Below are 16,739 nucleotides of genomic sequence, written 5' to 3'. Positions count from 1 at the left end.
CTGCTAATATCCCTCCTGCTTCCTACTACCCCACCGCTAATCCCTCCTCCAAACCTTCTCTCCATGTCACCCCACCCCACCTCCATCCACATCTCATTTAACTCCCTCCCTGCCCACTGCCTACAGGTTCCCTTCCCAGCACTGGTGCCCGCACAATCTCTCCACCACATTCATCTCGGTCACCCAAATTAATCTCACCTTCTCGATACAGCAACCCTGATAATCTCAGTCACATCTCTCACACAAACACTGTCCTTCTATCCTGTGCCCCCTGGAATGCTAGATCAGTCTGTAAAAAACTCATTCCCACCCATGACCTTTTTATCTCCAAAAACTTTCATCTCCTAGCCATTACTGAAACCTGGATTTCACCCTCTGATACCACTTCCTCTGCAGCTCTCTCCTCTGGAGGCCTCACCTTCTCTCATACCCCAAGGCCTGAGGGTCACCATGGTGGTGTGGGGGTCCTTTAATACCCAGGTTACTCCTACCAACACCTACCATCTGAACCATCCCTGACTTTCTCTACATTTGAGGTTCATGCTATACGCCTCTTCCAACCAGTACACTTGCGAGTAGCTGTCATTTATCATCCCCCTGTCCCTCCCTCCAAATTCCTTGACAACTTCGCTTCCTGGCTCCCTCACTTTCTCTCCTCTGACCTTCCCTCCATTATCCTGGGTGACTTCAATATTCCAATTGATATCCCCACAGAATCCTCTGCCTCCAAACTCCTTACCCTCACATCTTCATTTAATATATGATAAAGGGAAAAAATAAAAAATATGCTTGCCATTGTTCCACATAATATAAGCACATGACCTTTACATTATACTGTATGTCGATAGGCATAATGTTGATATTCATGTCAACATGGAAATGTTGACATGGCCAAAATGTCGACATTGACCATGTCGAAATTCATTATGTAGAGGTGAAATGTTGACATGTTAGAATGTCAACATATTGTCCCTGATGGCCAAGTGATGGCTTACCTTGCTCCCGATGGCTGCAGCGAGTCTAGCGCTGCTTCCGGGTCCTGGCAGTCATGTGACTGTTACTTCCAGGCCAGAGCTGTGATTCTCCAGCATTCTGGTAGGTATTTCTTCCCTATCTCTAATCCGACTCCCTACCCCTAGCCCACTATCTAATGCCTAACCCTAACTCTCCTGTCCGCATCCTAATGCCGCATACACACTAGACCAGTGATTCTCAAACTCTGTCCTCAGTACCCCACACAGGTCATGTTTTGCAGGCCACCCAGCAGCTGCACAGGTGTATTCATTACTCACTGACACATTTTAAAAGATCCAAAGGTGGAGATAATAATTTAACTTGTGATTCTGTGAGGAGACCTGGAAAACATGCAATGTTTGGGGTCCTGAGGACCGAGTTTGAGAACTTGTGCACTAGACGATGTGTGCATGCGATGATATCGTCTACGGCGGGACCCGGCGGGGGTGCCAACATTGGTAAGTGTATAAACACTTACCAATGTCGGCCAGGATGAATGACGGCAGGGAGGGCATTCTGCAGCATGGCATCGTTAACGATATCCCCAGATTGAGCTGCATGGTCAGCCAACTGGGGATATCATTACCGACCCACAGGAGCGCGAATCGTTGGTCGTTCAGTGCATACACACTGGACAATATGAACTACATGAACGATAACGATATAATTATCGTTCGTATCATTAATACAAATTGTCTAGTATGTATGTCCCTTACCTGTAATGTTGACATTCTGACAATATTGACATTTCACCCATCGACATTGTGAGAATGTCGGCACACTTCCTGTCAACATTTTAACAATATAAACATTGTAAACTGTCAACATTGGGGTGTCAATGTTGTTATTATCGACCCTTTGACTACATTCCGACCTTTACATCTTGTGCTAAATAAAAATCTCCATCTTCTCATATTTATTATTGATGGCATTTGCAATGCGATCTGGGTGCGATATCAACAATATTCACCTGCTGTTCCATGCAGTGTGCTGGAGGTTAAGGGGTCTATTTACTTAGCAGTGTTAGGAAGTGAAGAGTGAAAAGTCATAAGGTGCCAGCCAATCAGCTCCCAACTGTCATTTTTCAAACACAGCCTGTGAGATGGCAGTTAGCAGCTGATTGGCTGGCATATTATCACTTTTCATTCTAAGTGTCCATGCCAGCGGTCTCTTCATTCCTGTGACAGGGATCCTGCACTTGCGTGGACTACAGACCACACATGCGTGTCATATGGCGGTAGCTGCGGGGGACAATCTCCGGAATGCATTACATTCCGGAAAGTTGGTAAATACGGCAGCATTGCATCCTCTAGAGAAACCTAAGGGGGTTGCGGCTGCCGACGAAAATGGAGGGATCGCAGCAGGTATCGGAGATATCTTCTGCGGTCCTTCTGTCATACATTCGAAGGATATTAAATATTTGGGGTTACCCCCCAAAAATTGGTGTTTTGGGGGAATAAGCCGCAAATATTTATTGATAAATGGGCGCTTTAGAAAGGTATAGAACTGTCAACATCTGTGAAAAGGGAAGCAGAAAATGGAATGTATGGCACAACACTGAGTAGTAAATCTGTATTCGTTTATTGTAATGACTGCTATCTTATCTGTAATGCATTTAGAAACAACTCCTTATTGTGAGCATAAGCAGTCACCCAAAATCTCTTTAAGACAAAGCTGTTTGTTCCTGTTGACAAAGTGACATAAATGCTAGGTAAAAGAAGAGACTTTTTGCAGTTTGTTTTGTCTATCTGTTAGCAATATTGAACTAACTGTCCCAGTTTAGTTGAATTGCATCACAAATCGTTTCTCCTGGTGTAAAAAGAAATGTTTCTTATAACAATATATTTTTGAAGAAAAAACAAATTCCTTATTCAGTATAAATAAAATAACCAAATATGTTATTTAATGTAGAATTCATTCTTTAAAAATGTATTTGTATTAATGTATATATATATATATATATATATATATATATATATATATATATATAAAAAAGTGAGACCAGATCCCCTTCATCAAAAAAATGGAAAACCAACCTCTGAAGTCAGCACACCAGACAAACGGTCAATGAAAAAAACATATATTGTGAAGTACAGCCAAATTACATCGGGGAAAAAAAACTTGCATGTCACATCTGCGATGCAGTAGATACTCATCAGTGCCTGGTGACCTAATGCAGTATGCTGGGTGAAGCGCCCGACGGCCGTTTCGGTGGTATAACCACCTTCATCATGAGCACAAGCTGAATATAGTAACCTGGCCTAGAAATAGGAGAAAAGGGCGCCGAATCAGACATATAATTAACATTCTCACCTGATGCCGGGGAGCCAAGACTCGTTCTGGGCTTCGCATACCGGACATGGATGGCTGTTCATCTCAAACTGCAAGATACAGGCACCCCCCGCAAGACGTCATGCCGCAAAGAGACCAATGTCGGCGCGTGATGCGAGGGGCGTGTGGCAAGCACAAAGCCTGTGCAGTGGACAGCCGGAGACACGTGGTGCAAATGCGTCACGTGTCCCAGGAACCCGGAAGACCTGTCCCATAACGGTTGCCTAGGTAACCGGAATACACATACAAATCCGTGCAGAGTGAAAATAGACGTCTGACAGGCCCCCTTTAATCCATCAATACAACAGCAAATCACTGAAGGACACACACATATAAAAAATACATAGACAAAATGACACAGGAAGACATTATTGCCTTGTGAAAAACATCTCACATTAAATTTCTACTTATAATCAATCCCAAAAACCAAGAAAAAAACAAATAAAAATATTATATATGCACAACCTAGACAAAAAGAAACATAATCAAAAAAAATTAATCAAAAAAAGATAACATAGTGTTACCATCCAGTCAAAATCAAAATAAAAAAGGATTGATGAATCATGTTAACTGACAAAAAACAATCATCAAATCCATCAACTACGCCCAGCAGTCCCCAATATAATCCGTCCTATGGGCTGGTCACAAAAATACATTGAAGGATAGTTCATCATTGAGACCAAAATGACGAAGCATACCCAACTGATATATTAGTTCACATTCCTTTTGCAACAGTTTTTTACCCCGGTCACCTCCCCTTCTCAGGGGTTTGATCTGATGTATAGGCATAAAGTGAAAGTCACCCATATTATGTCCTTTATCATTGAAATGTCTTGCCACTGGTGGCGTGTTAACATCGATAACTGAAAAAGCTTTTTTAATCGATGATCGGTGCATGGCAATGCGTTCCTTTAAAATTCTGATTGTCTTGCCGACATAAATCATTGGACAAGAACATTGTATGACATACACAATATAACGGCTTTCACAATTCATCCTCTGATGTAAATAATATTTATAGCCATTAATTGGATGAACAAAGATATCACCAGTCAAAATGTATTTACAATTGACACAGCCACTGCAAGGAAAGGCACCATTCTTCGGCATAAACCAATTATCTGCCCCACCTCCAGGTCGTATGTCAGCATTGGTCACCAGGTCTTTTAAATTACTGCTCTGTTTATAGGCAAATAGTGGCTTATTTTCACATGCATGTTTCAGGATGGGGTCTGAGCTAATGATGTGCCAATGTTTGAGGATTGATCTCTTAGCCTACTTGATGAAATAGAATAGGTCGTGGGAAAAATCAACCTTTCAGGTGTCGGTGTAGGCTCACTAGTGGTTTTTAGTAAGTCATGTCTGTCCAAAGCAAGACATCTTTTAATGGCATCATCCACCTCAGACTGGTTATAGCCCCTGTCAATAAAGTCCTTGCCCATTTTGTGGAGTGCTTGGGGTAGCTTTTCGACTTCAGAAGTAAGTCTCGTCACCCGTAATAGTTGGGGAAACGGCAAACCTCTTTTGAGTGGAGTCAGGTGAAAACTGTCAGCCATGAGTATTGTGTTTAAATCAGTGGGTTTTTTAAAAATATCAGTCACAAATCTCTCCTGCTCAATGGAGACTGAAACGTCCAAAAATTGTAAACATTGGGGACTGCTAGTGCATGTTACTCTAATGGAACTCAACAAGTTGTTCAAAAAATTGACAAATTGGTCTAAGGCATAAGGACCTCCCGTCCATATTAAAAAAATGTCGTCAATGAACCTGGTATAGAACTTAATGTAATTTGGAATACCAACCTCTGAAGTCAGCACACCAGACAAACGGTCAATGAAAAAAACATATATTGTGCAGTACAGCCAAATTACATTGGGGAAAAAAACTTCCATGTCACATCTGCGATGCAGTAGATACTCAACAGTGCCTGGTGACCTAATGCAGTATGCTGGGTGAAGCGCCCGACAGCCGTTTTTTTTCCCCCGATGTAATTTGGCTGTACTTCACAATATATGTTTTTTTCATTGACCGTTTGTCTGGTGTGCTGACTTCAGAGGTTGGTTTTCCCTTTTTTTGATGAAGGGGATCTGGTCTCACTTTTATATATATTATTAAGTAGTTTAGGCACCCTGTGTTGCTTACCAAAGTGTGTGCGGTTCTTTCCTGGAGTTTCATATACAATCATTTATGTTGAACTAGCACCACCACATATTTTGGACTTTAAAATCGTTTTTATCTACTGTGATCAACTTGTTTGTTTCACTTTGCTGATCAATATTTCATGATTCAATTTTCTTGAGCAATTCAGTAAAATTTTACTGATGGATATTGATGCCAATGAATTTGTTGGGACTAAAAGATTTTTGGAAAAGGACATTTCTAAAATTTTGTTTTCAAATACTGATACCCTAAACTTTGATACGGACACGCCCAATTAAATTTTTTCAGACTTGGTTAAATTGAAGAGACGTCATGTAGAGTTGAATCTTCATGGACTCACCCTATCTCAATACCACAAGGAGAGATTGATACCACGCGGCTTCCGCATTAAGAACCAACCTACTATTGGTCGGAACAATACAGATTTTTGCAAACAGTGGTGCCATATTCTGAACCAATGCAGTCTTGACCTTATGGTGTTGGTTATCCAACAGGTCAATTCTGACATTTAGGTTTTGGAGAAAGAAATAATTACCTATGAGGCTAAGGGGGTTGAGGCCTTTAAGACAGATGACACATGTGATTGGACAGCTAAAATCGAGAACAACATAGCTGCATTTAAGACTGAACTCTTGATGTTTAAGAAGAATAAATATAAAAAGGTAAAAGACGACTATAAAAATCTGAGAGTCTACCCATGGGTCTTTTTTCAGAGTAACAAACGACAGTGGAGTCAGGGTCCAATTAACAGAAGAAGATTAGAGAGATCCTATACTGACATTGACTCACTTACATCTGACTCAGATCAGCCAGGACCTAGAGGGGAGTCTTTTTTGAGAGGGGGTACCACTACCCGTACAAGACACAAAAGAGGCGATGTAGGAGAGGTAGAAGGGGCCACAAACAAAAGCCGAGAGTTTCCGCAGAGAGGAAGGAGGAGATAAAAGTATTTAACATATCTAATTATACACTTACTTCAGCCGAACAGTCAGTTTTATCGAGAGGCTTGTCTTTTGTTCAGACACATAAACAACGTGCCTTTGATTGTGAGGTTGAATTGTTTAAATTTCATCGACAACTCAAATTGCAAGATTTCTTTCACAAAATCAGTAATATTTCCAAAACTAAATCTCCATTCCATGTTGCCAGTAACTTTGATGCCCCCAGTACCAACCCGTCTATTGACACCTTCATGAGACTGGTTAGGCAGGTTACCATACCTTTCATGAGGAAACAGAAAATCTCCTATTCCAACATCTGTAAACTTGAGAAAATGGCAATAAACCAGCTTAGAACTAACAAAAAAATCATTATTCGCCCCGCCGATAAGGGTGGGGGAACTGTTGTAATGAACAGAACAGACTATGTTAATGAGATATACAGGCAGTTAGCTGATGTTTCTTGCTATAAGGAACTCAGGTTTGACCCCACGAGTTCTTTCAAAAAAGAAATCGATTCAATTATTTCCCTAGGAGCGATCAATGGTTGGCTGGATGACAATACTGTGGTCTTTTTGACACAGGACTTTCCAGTTATACCACTCCTTTATGTATTGCCAAAGATACATAAATCTTTGTCTAAGCCACCGGGAAGACCTATAATCTCTTCCAGGGGCTCCCTATGTCAATCACTGTTGCAATTCGTGGATTATTTCCTCCAGCCCATTGTCGCCAATATTTCCTGTATATTAAAAGACACCACAAATTTTCTTCTTTAACTTCAGAGTTTTGGGGCCCCTCCCTCTGATTGTTTGTTGGTGACTCTTGATATTGTAAGTCTCTATACAAACATTGAGCATGACGAGGGGCTATCAGCTATTACAAAAGCGATTACAGACAATGCAGTCTATACAGGTCCACCATGTGACTTTCTGCTTCTTTTGATTGATGTAATATTGCATAAAAATTACTTTCTTTTTGAAAATCGTTTTTATTTGCAGCTCTGTGGAACAGCAATGGGGTCGAACATGGCCCCATGCTATGCTAATTTATATATGCATGAATATGAACAAGAATACATTTTGTCCAATCTGAGGTTTTCAAATTACATTAAGTTCTATACCAGGTTCATTGACGACATTTTTTAATATGGACGGGGGATCCTTATGCCTTAGACCAATTTGTCAATTTTTTGAACAACTTGTCGAGTTACATTAGAGTAACATGCTCTAGCAGTCCCCAATGTTTACAATTTTTGGACGTTTCAGTCTCCATTGAGCAGGAGAGATTTGTGACTGATATTTTTAAAAAACCCACTGATTTAAACACAATACTCATGGCTGACAGTTTTCACCCGACTCCACTCAAAAGAGGTTTGCCGTTTTCCCAACTATTACGGGTGACAAGAATTACTTCTGAAGCTGAAAAGCTACCCCAAGCACTCCACAAAATGGGCAAGGACTTTATTGACAGGGGCTATAACCAGTCTGAGGTGGATGATGCCATTAAAAGATGTTTTGCTTTGGACAGACATGACTTACTAAAAACCACTAGTGAGCCTACACTGACACCTGAAAGGTCGATTTTTCCCACGACCTATTCTATTTCATCAAGTAGGCTAAGAGAATCAATCCTCAAACATTGGCACATCATTAGCTCAGACCCCATCCTGAAACATGCATGTGAAAATAAGCCACTATTTGCCTATAAACGGAGCAGTAATTTAAAAGACCTGGTGACCAATGCTGACATACGACCTGGAGGTGGGGCAGATAATTGGCATATGCCAAAGAATGGTGCCTTTCCTTGCAGTGGCTGTGTCAATTGTAAATACATTTTGACTGGTGATATCTTTGTTCATCCAATTAATGGCTATAAATATTATTTACATCAGAGGATGAATTGTGAAAGCCGTTATATTGTGTATGTCATACAATGTTCTTGTCCAATGATTTATGTCGGCAAGACAATCAGAATTTTAAAGGAACGCATTGCCATGCACCGATCATCGATTAAAAAAGCTTTTTCAGTTATCGATGTTAACACGCCACCAGTGGCAAGACATTTCGTTGATAAAGGACATAATATGGGTGACTTTCACTTTATGCCTATACATCAGATCAAACCCCTGAGAAGGGAGGGTGACCGGGGTAAAAAACTGTTGCAAAAGGAATGTGAACTAATATATCAGTTGGGTACGCTTCGTCATTTTGGTCTCAATGATGAACTATCCTTCAATGTATTTTTGTGACCAGCCCATAGGACGGATTATTTTGGGGACTGCTGGGCGTAGTTGATGGATTTGATGATTGTTTTTTGTCAGTTAACATGATTCATCAATCCTGTTTTATTTTGATTTTCACTGGATGGTAACACTATGGTATCTTTTTTTGATTAATTTTTTTTGATTATGTTTCTTTTTGTCTAGGTTGTGCACATATAATAATTTTATTTGTTTTTTTCTTGGTTTTTGGGATTGATTATAAGTAGGAAATTTAATGTGAGATGTTTTTCACAAGGCAATAATGTCTTCCTGTGTCATTTTGTCTATGTATTTTTTATATGTGTGTGTCCTTCAGTGATTTGCTGTTGTATTGATGGATTAAAGGGGGCCTGTCAGACGTCTATTTTCACTCTGCACGGATTTGTATGTGTATTCCGGTTACCTAGGCAACCGTTATGGGACAGGTCTTCCGGGTTCCTGGGACACGTGACGCATTTGCACCACGTGTCTCCGGCTGTCCACTGCACAGGCTTTGTGCTTGCCACACGCCCCTCGCATCATGCGCCGACATTGGTCTCTTTGCGGCATGACATCTTGCGGGGGGTGCCTGTATCTTGCAGTTTGAGATGAACAGCCGTCCATGTCCGGTATGTGAAGCCCAGAATGAGTGTTGGCTCCCCGGCATCAGGTGAGAATGTTAATTATATGTCTGATTTGGCGCCCTTTTCTCCTATTTCTAGGCCAGGTTACTATATTCAGCTTGTGCTCATGATGAAGGTGGTTATACCACCGAAACGGCCATCAGGCGCTTCACCCAGCATACTGCATTAGGTCACCAGGCACTGTTGAGTATCTACTGCATCGCAGATGTGACATGCAAGTTTTTTTTTCCCGATGTAATTTGGCTGTACTTCACAATATATGTTTTTTTCATTGACCGTTTGTCTGGTGTGCTGACTTCAGAGGTTGGTTTTCCCTTTTTTTGATGAAGGGGATCTGGTCTCACTTTTATATATATTATGAAGTAGCTTAGGCACCCTGTGTTGCTTACCAAAGTGTGTGCGGTTCTTTCCTGGAGTTTCATATATATATATATATATATAGCATTCGGTAGAGGAGGAAATCCTGATTGTCCTAAAGGTAAGTATAAACTAACCTAATTTTACCCCCTAACCCTCCTTTAGGGTGCCTAACCCTAACTTCCCCCTCCCTGTGCCTAACCCTAATCCCCCCTCTAAGTGCCTAAACCTAACCCCCTCTTCCCCGCCGCCTAAACCTAAGTCCCCCGGGGGGGGTGCCTGACCCTAGCCTCCTCCCGGGGGTGCCTAACACTAACCCCCCTATCCCTAGCCTGACCGTAACCTCCCGGGGGGGTGCCTAACCCTAAGTCCCTAAACCTAACCCTCCCCCCCGCGCGACTGTCCGCACCTGGCATCCCTTCGATCGGGATGCCGTCACCAGTCTCCCGGCGTCAGTAAAATGACAGACATCTAGAGTTAGATGCCTGTCATTTAACCTTCGCTGGGATTAAGTAGTCTGGAAGCTGGTGGTCGGCATTGCATCCACCGGCTTCCTGAACGTATACCATATATACATATATATATATATATACACTATGTAGACAAAAGTGATTGGATGCTGACAGCAAATAGATCAATGAGATTTTATTGACATCAGTACTTTGTAGGTCCACCACATTCAGTGATTACTGCAGACACCGTTCTTGGCAAACTGTCCAAAAGTTCCTGGACAACTGCAGGCAGTATGTTTTGCCATTCCGCCTTAAATACAGTGACCCTGAAGAAGGTCAATTTAGCCTAGAATGCACCGGTTGCTCCAACTCATCCCAGTGGTTCTCAGTGGATTTAAAATCTGGATTCTGAGATAACAAGTCCATCCGAGTTACCACATTTTCTGTATACCAGTCCAGCGTCACCCTGGAAACAGGACAAGTTGCATTATTGTCCTGCTAAAAACATTAGTTGTTTCCATAGAACTGCAAGTGCATGGGCCTCCCTATAAAGTGTTCTTGTCGAAACTGCCACATTAGTGGCCATTTGGAACTCGTGTGCAATGGTATGAATAGTATGCATTTCGTTTGCGCAGGGGTATCCAATCACTTTGTCTACATAACGTATATATTTACAACAATGGAAAAAAGATACAAAAAAAGGAAAAAAAAATACATACAGTAGATATATACAGGGAACAAAGCCACCCAGGAAGCTTAAAAATTAAGAGGTGAGGGCCACTAAAGGCACATAAAAAAACCAGACAGCTTTGCAAAATGGAGGGACTGTGACCGATTTGGAGATATCTGCTGTGGTCCCTCCATGGCACATTGAGGTGATATTTAATATTTGTGGGTATCCCCCGAATTACAGGTGTTTTCAGGGGATATCATGCAAATATTATTTAATAAATAGGCTCCCAGGGAACTTGCCATGGTGTAAAAGTGGATATTTTTGTGTTATTCTTCAGAGCTGGAGAGGGTTCCCCTAGGTGAGGTTTAGTGTTTTCCCAAATGTACCAACCCTGGAATTTTGTGGACTTTGAATGAGGGCAATAGCAAATTGCTTTAAAAGAAAGAACTATGTAGCCATACTAATTGTTTGTGAGACAGAAAATACTGAAACAACCACTATATGGATTTAAAATAGTATTATTTATACATTTATATAAAATAAATTAGTTAACTGCAGTGTTCAATCCTTTGCCAGAATATTTACATAAATATTGTTTATCAAGGCACTGTGTTAAATGGTGTCAGCCTCTTTACCTATAACAAAGTTGTTCAAATATAAAAAGTGGAAGTCAATGTTTCAGCAACTTCTTGCACTTTTTATGTTTGCATAACACATTCCAGGTAAAAAGCATTGAAAGGGGATGTTCTGCACCTATTGTTGTTGGGGACACTTCTTGGGGTAGGCTAACCAGGGAACACCTGCAGGCCCTGTATGTTTCCCAGGAGTTTTAATTCATTATTCAATATAATCCAATGTTTCCGCTACTGCAGTTAGACTATCTTTTTTTTTTTTACCAGTCTATGACATATTTCAAAGTTTAATTTCATAGTTCATCTGAATATTACTCCAATAAAATATGAGCTTATATTACATTAAACATTACATCTAAAGCTTAAGGAATCCAGATAATTGATAATTGGTTTATTACTATCCGAAAATGTTCCAAGAGACCAACATCTATCCAAACCTATCAAAATATCTAGGGTGTTTTATCAACTTACATGTTTTTGGTATTCAACCTCCTTTTCCCTGTCAGATCCAGCTTTACAGACACAAATACTGCTGGCAATCTGTTAATTAAAGAGAGGGAGTTTATTTGAAATCTGACAAACTGGACACCTCCTTCAGTTATAAAAATAGCACCCTTCTACAATCAGACACTAATATTTTACATTGGGGTTTGTTGACATAAATATTTTTTTATATTTTCTTTTTGGAAGTAGATAATGTATTTGAAATACGATAGGGATGGTTCTGCACAGAATTTGTATTTGTTGGATAATATGTTTTACAAAAAAGATCATATTAGTTTGGAAAATATTATTCAATTAAATTATATGACACATAATCTAAAGACAACAAGACACAAACAATAGACACAGAGGTTCTTTCGTTTTATTTTATTTTTATACCACTTTATTTCTAATCTTTATCACCTTTCTATTGAATTTTAATTATCTTACATACAATTTATTATAAACAGTTAATAAAAGTTAAGTTTTAACTATAATAATTAGAGCCTTACATAAACAGTTTCCGGAGTGCACCAATAATTCTCACTCTTTATTTTTTTGCTCTCTATCTACTAAATGTATTTGAAATGTCCATATTAAATCATTATTATGGAATGTACAGTTTAAATCTTTTAAAATGTCTATATTTGATAGAATTATTTAAAATGACAAAAAAGTTTTAAATATGCAAATTTAATAATTATAATATTATGTTTTTTATTCATTTAACAGGTATTATGTGAATGAATTAATGATCCTGAGGATTGAGAGAAGAATATTACATTTATATTTATGAGTGCACAAATACCTGAAAAATATTTACTTTATAATTTCACATAACCCATACTTTCAAATTGTTTTATAGAATATGGTTTTGCTTAGGTTGGAAATGTTTTTTTTAAGTTTACATGGCATTATTTTCATTTTTATCATACATATCTTTAATCTAGTTGTATCATAATTTGGAGCAAAATTTAAGAAATTATATCAGCAGTTTTTCATGGCTAGCACATTTTTTGTCTGTTGCTACAACTACATTTAGTTTGTGTTTGCATCTTTATCTGTTGTTTGTCTGTACTGAAATGTATGTATATTAGTACATCTGCACTGCTGTGCAAATTCACATATCTGTTTAAATGTAAATATTTGAAATAATTAATATGGGTCTTTATTAGTAACAGTAAAAAATATTAAATACTTGTTGTGGTTTTCTTCATATTGGCTTATTTGTATTTTCACAATGAAATGTATTTGGAATGGATTTATTTGGCCCCTTTCACCATTGGTAGATATTTCAAAACATGTCAAGCCACTTTTTAATTTTAAATGCATATTTTCATTCTATCCATGTCCATTTTTATATGTAATTCATTATTTGTTAGTATAGTTTTATTTAAATCTGTTTTATTATATCAGTTAAAAACACACATAATAAATTAAAACAGTATACAAACACTAAAATTAAGACATAGAAAGTCACTGCATAGTCATAAACAATCTAAGAGCAGATGTATTTTATTACTGTGAAAAAAAATATATGAAGACATTTGTTCATATATGAAAGAAATATGACATTTTTTTATCATATTCCATAATTTAGGAAATAGAAAATCTGTATTTTTATTAATCTATAATTTTACTGTATTATTATTAACTACTAATAATTATTATTATTATTATTATTATTATTATTATTATGTTAGAAAAACTATTTATTTTCCCTAAATGATTGATAAACCAAGGCTTGTATGTATGCCTTTAGATTAAAATTATAATTGATGTGATAAAACTCCATGACTTTTTTCATGTTTTATTAGTATTATTTATATTTACTCATTTCATTAAGACTATCCAACTGGTGACCACAAGGCTGGAGTTGGTCTGAATGGTTTATTATCCCTCCCCCCAGCTTTTCAGCAAATTAGCATTCTGTAGCATCCGCTGTATGGCTTGGTATGGCCTAAAAATGTTATTTCCTTCTGAAGCATGCATTTTAAAACATGTATATGACCCTTATCCATCAAAAGTTGGATATAATAATTATATAATAATATTCAATTTACAAAAATTCAGGTTTTTTTTGTCATTTCAATCATACCTATTCCTGACAGTGCCACCTGTTTGTAAAGTTTGTTTTAAAAAATGATTGATATAGAATTAGTCATGTGTTCAACATCATGAGAAATATAATAAAATAACAAGTGATGCAGAAAACTGTCATTTGCATATACATCAATAATAACTTTACATCCCATTAGTCATGAGTGTTATAATTACTGTAGCTTGGTCAAGTCTCACATTTATCAGCCCAGCTACCTTTTTCTTTAGAAAAAAGTGGAAGATGTTGAATAATGCTGTACTAACCAGCATCTACATTTTACCTAAAGGTGCCTATCCACTAGAGGACTAAAATGAGCGATTGAACGATAACGATATATTGTTCAATCGTTCGATAATCATTCAATAATCGTTTGAAAATCATTTGCAGATTGTTTAAAAAATTGGCCTTTTAGACATCTATCATCCTGCAGACATACTGGTCAACCTGACGATAACGTCAGGTTCAGCATGTTTGCAGACGATTGATTGTGCCTACACTGAATGACTGCTTGTACAATGTCATAATCGTGCAGTCTTTTGCCTATCATCTAGTGGATAGGCACTTTAAGATGTTGTTTACATCATGTTTATGTATTTTAAATCAATATTTTCCAAGTGGTAATATAAAAATAAAATCTGTCCAAAACCTGTTCATGTCAATATAATATAATTGTCAAGCATTCGCATTTCTATTGATTTTGGTGTAATCAATATTTTTACTGTTTTGGACAGATGTGGTCAAGATCTCTTTGTGTGTATAACATTTTCAATCTCTTTAATTTGCTTTTCAATGCACATGTACATTACAGCATTATGTTTCTGCATTTATTTCCTTATCATGACAACTTAATTTCATTCAAAAATATAGTTAATATAAGTAAATTTAAAACCTGTTATTTCTGCAAGAGGCCATTGTATTTTTTGTTCAAATGTGTAAAATACTTTTTAAATGTTTGTAAATAAATATTTTCTTGAACTTACATACATAATTGCTTTTTTTATTGGATATGTTACTAAAAAAATAGAAATGTTTTGGTTCTATAGACCAGAAGAGTTATGAGCAACCGTATACGTTTCCAGAGACACTTATGTGACCCTGTAACTGCAAAAGGGGCCACACATTACCCTTAATTTCTGTAATGACTTACAACTGAGGGGTCAATCCTATTAAGTGCGAATTCTCATGTGCGAGTTTGTTTCAGTAAACTCACACATTTCGCACAAATGCTCGCTCCTTGGAAACGTGCAGTGCAATTAGAAATGCCAACTCAAGTTACTCACAGCGAGAGTGTGCATATTTTCTATAGCATGCAACTTGGGAGAAGGGAATGAAAAAGTGGGGAAACCAGCCTGGACCCCCAAAAAGTTACAATTTTGTTTGCAGGATTGTATTGAAGGCTGTTGTGTGCATAAGGAAAGTACTAGGGGGTAAATTTACTAAAGTGAGAGTTTTTCGAAGTGAGTTTTAAAAGTGATGTTGCCCATAGCAACCAATCAGATTCTAGCTATTATCTTCTAGAAGATGCTAGTTAAATGTTAAGTAGAATCTGATTGGTTGCTATGGGCAACATTACTTTTAAACCTCACTTCTAAAAACTCTCACTTTAATAAATTTACCCCTAGATGTTTTTAAATCATGTCAAATGGATGATTTGTGCATTTTTAAAAAGATTTAAGGAAATGATAAAAGGCAAACTGTTTTTGTTTAATTCCGAACAAATTAATCGAAAAATGAGAAAAAAAAAGTAAAAAAAAATGTGATTTTGTGGTAACTTGAGGCCACTTTAATTTAAAAAAAAATGACAAAAACTAAATTATTTGTCATTTTAAAAATATTTAATGAAATTTGGAGTGCATAAGCTAACAAAAAAGTTGATTTGGGGGAAATTTAAGGTAATTTTTTTAACACCCAAAAATGACATGTAAATATTTGGTCAACTAAGTTAATTGAAAACTTCTAAATGCCTCATTGGAGGTGCATTAGGGGGGCTGTCTAACTGGTTCTGCACTATGTCCCGACATTTTTACTTTATAATAAGATTTTCTCCACCATCTCACACCCTCAGGGAGGTGCGCACAAAAGAACGCAAGTTTCCTCTGAAAACAAAAACACAGTTTGGAATTGGATTGCAACTGCACTTCACAGTGTGAGTTTGCCTTGAAAATGGCTCTCACAAGCCAACTCGCACCAATGCGCATCTAATTGGATTGACCCCTAAATTCAATCAAAGGAGGAGACAGCTTCCAAGTAATAACTTAGTATCATATATGTAATGTAGGATGAATAAGTAGTTCATACTAAATAATCTGACATGATGGGCCAAATGTAATAGGTTGCCATTTTGTTAAAAATGCGAGTTTAGCATTGAACTTGCATTTTTTACTAATTTGCAAATGTAATAGGGTGCGACTATAGTAAAACTAAAATTTTTTGGACTTTACTATAACTCGCAAAAAACATCTTGCATCTAGATGTTTTCCCATTCTCTAGATAGAACTCGGCGAATGTAATGAGTGCGAGTGCTTCACTCGCACATATTACTGCCTGAGAACTCGCAAAAACAATAGACCAACTTCAGGATAGCGAGTTTACATAGGGAAATACTCGCACAGATTCGTATAGTATAGTAGCCTCGAGCTGAAAAGTTTGCATGCTATTACATTTGCAAGTCCCAGCACCAACTCGCACCTTCAAAAAATCAAGAAGGTGCAA

At 37.8% G+C, this 16,739-nt stretch overlaps 1 protein-coding gene across 4 annotated transcripts in view; it reads left to right on the top strand.

Moving 5' to 3' along the window:
* RALYL (RALY RNA binding protein like) overlaps positions 1–14,971 on the top strand; it is an 804,654-nt gene extending 789,683 nt beyond the window's left edge. For all 4 annotated transcript variants that reach the window (XM_088471539.1, XM_088471537.1, XM_088471540.1 and 1 more), the window contains one exon: positions 12,659–14,971. The gene's annotated coding sequence lies outside the window, so the exon portion shown is untranslated. The remainder of the gene's footprint in view (positions 1–12,658) is intronic.
* Positions 14,972–16,739: the final 1,768 nt, after the last annotated feature.

This window comes from Taudactylus pleione, unplaced genomic scaffold, assembly GCF_031769625.1.
Source record: "Taudactylus pleione unplaced genomic scaffold, aTauple2 ptg000114l, whole genome shotgun sequence".
Classification (NCBI taxonomy): domain Eukaryota; kingdom Metazoa; phylum Chordata; class Amphibia; order Anura; family Myobatrachidae; genus Taudactylus; species Taudactylus pleione.
This window is presented reverse-complemented; position numbering and strand designations above follow the sequence as displayed.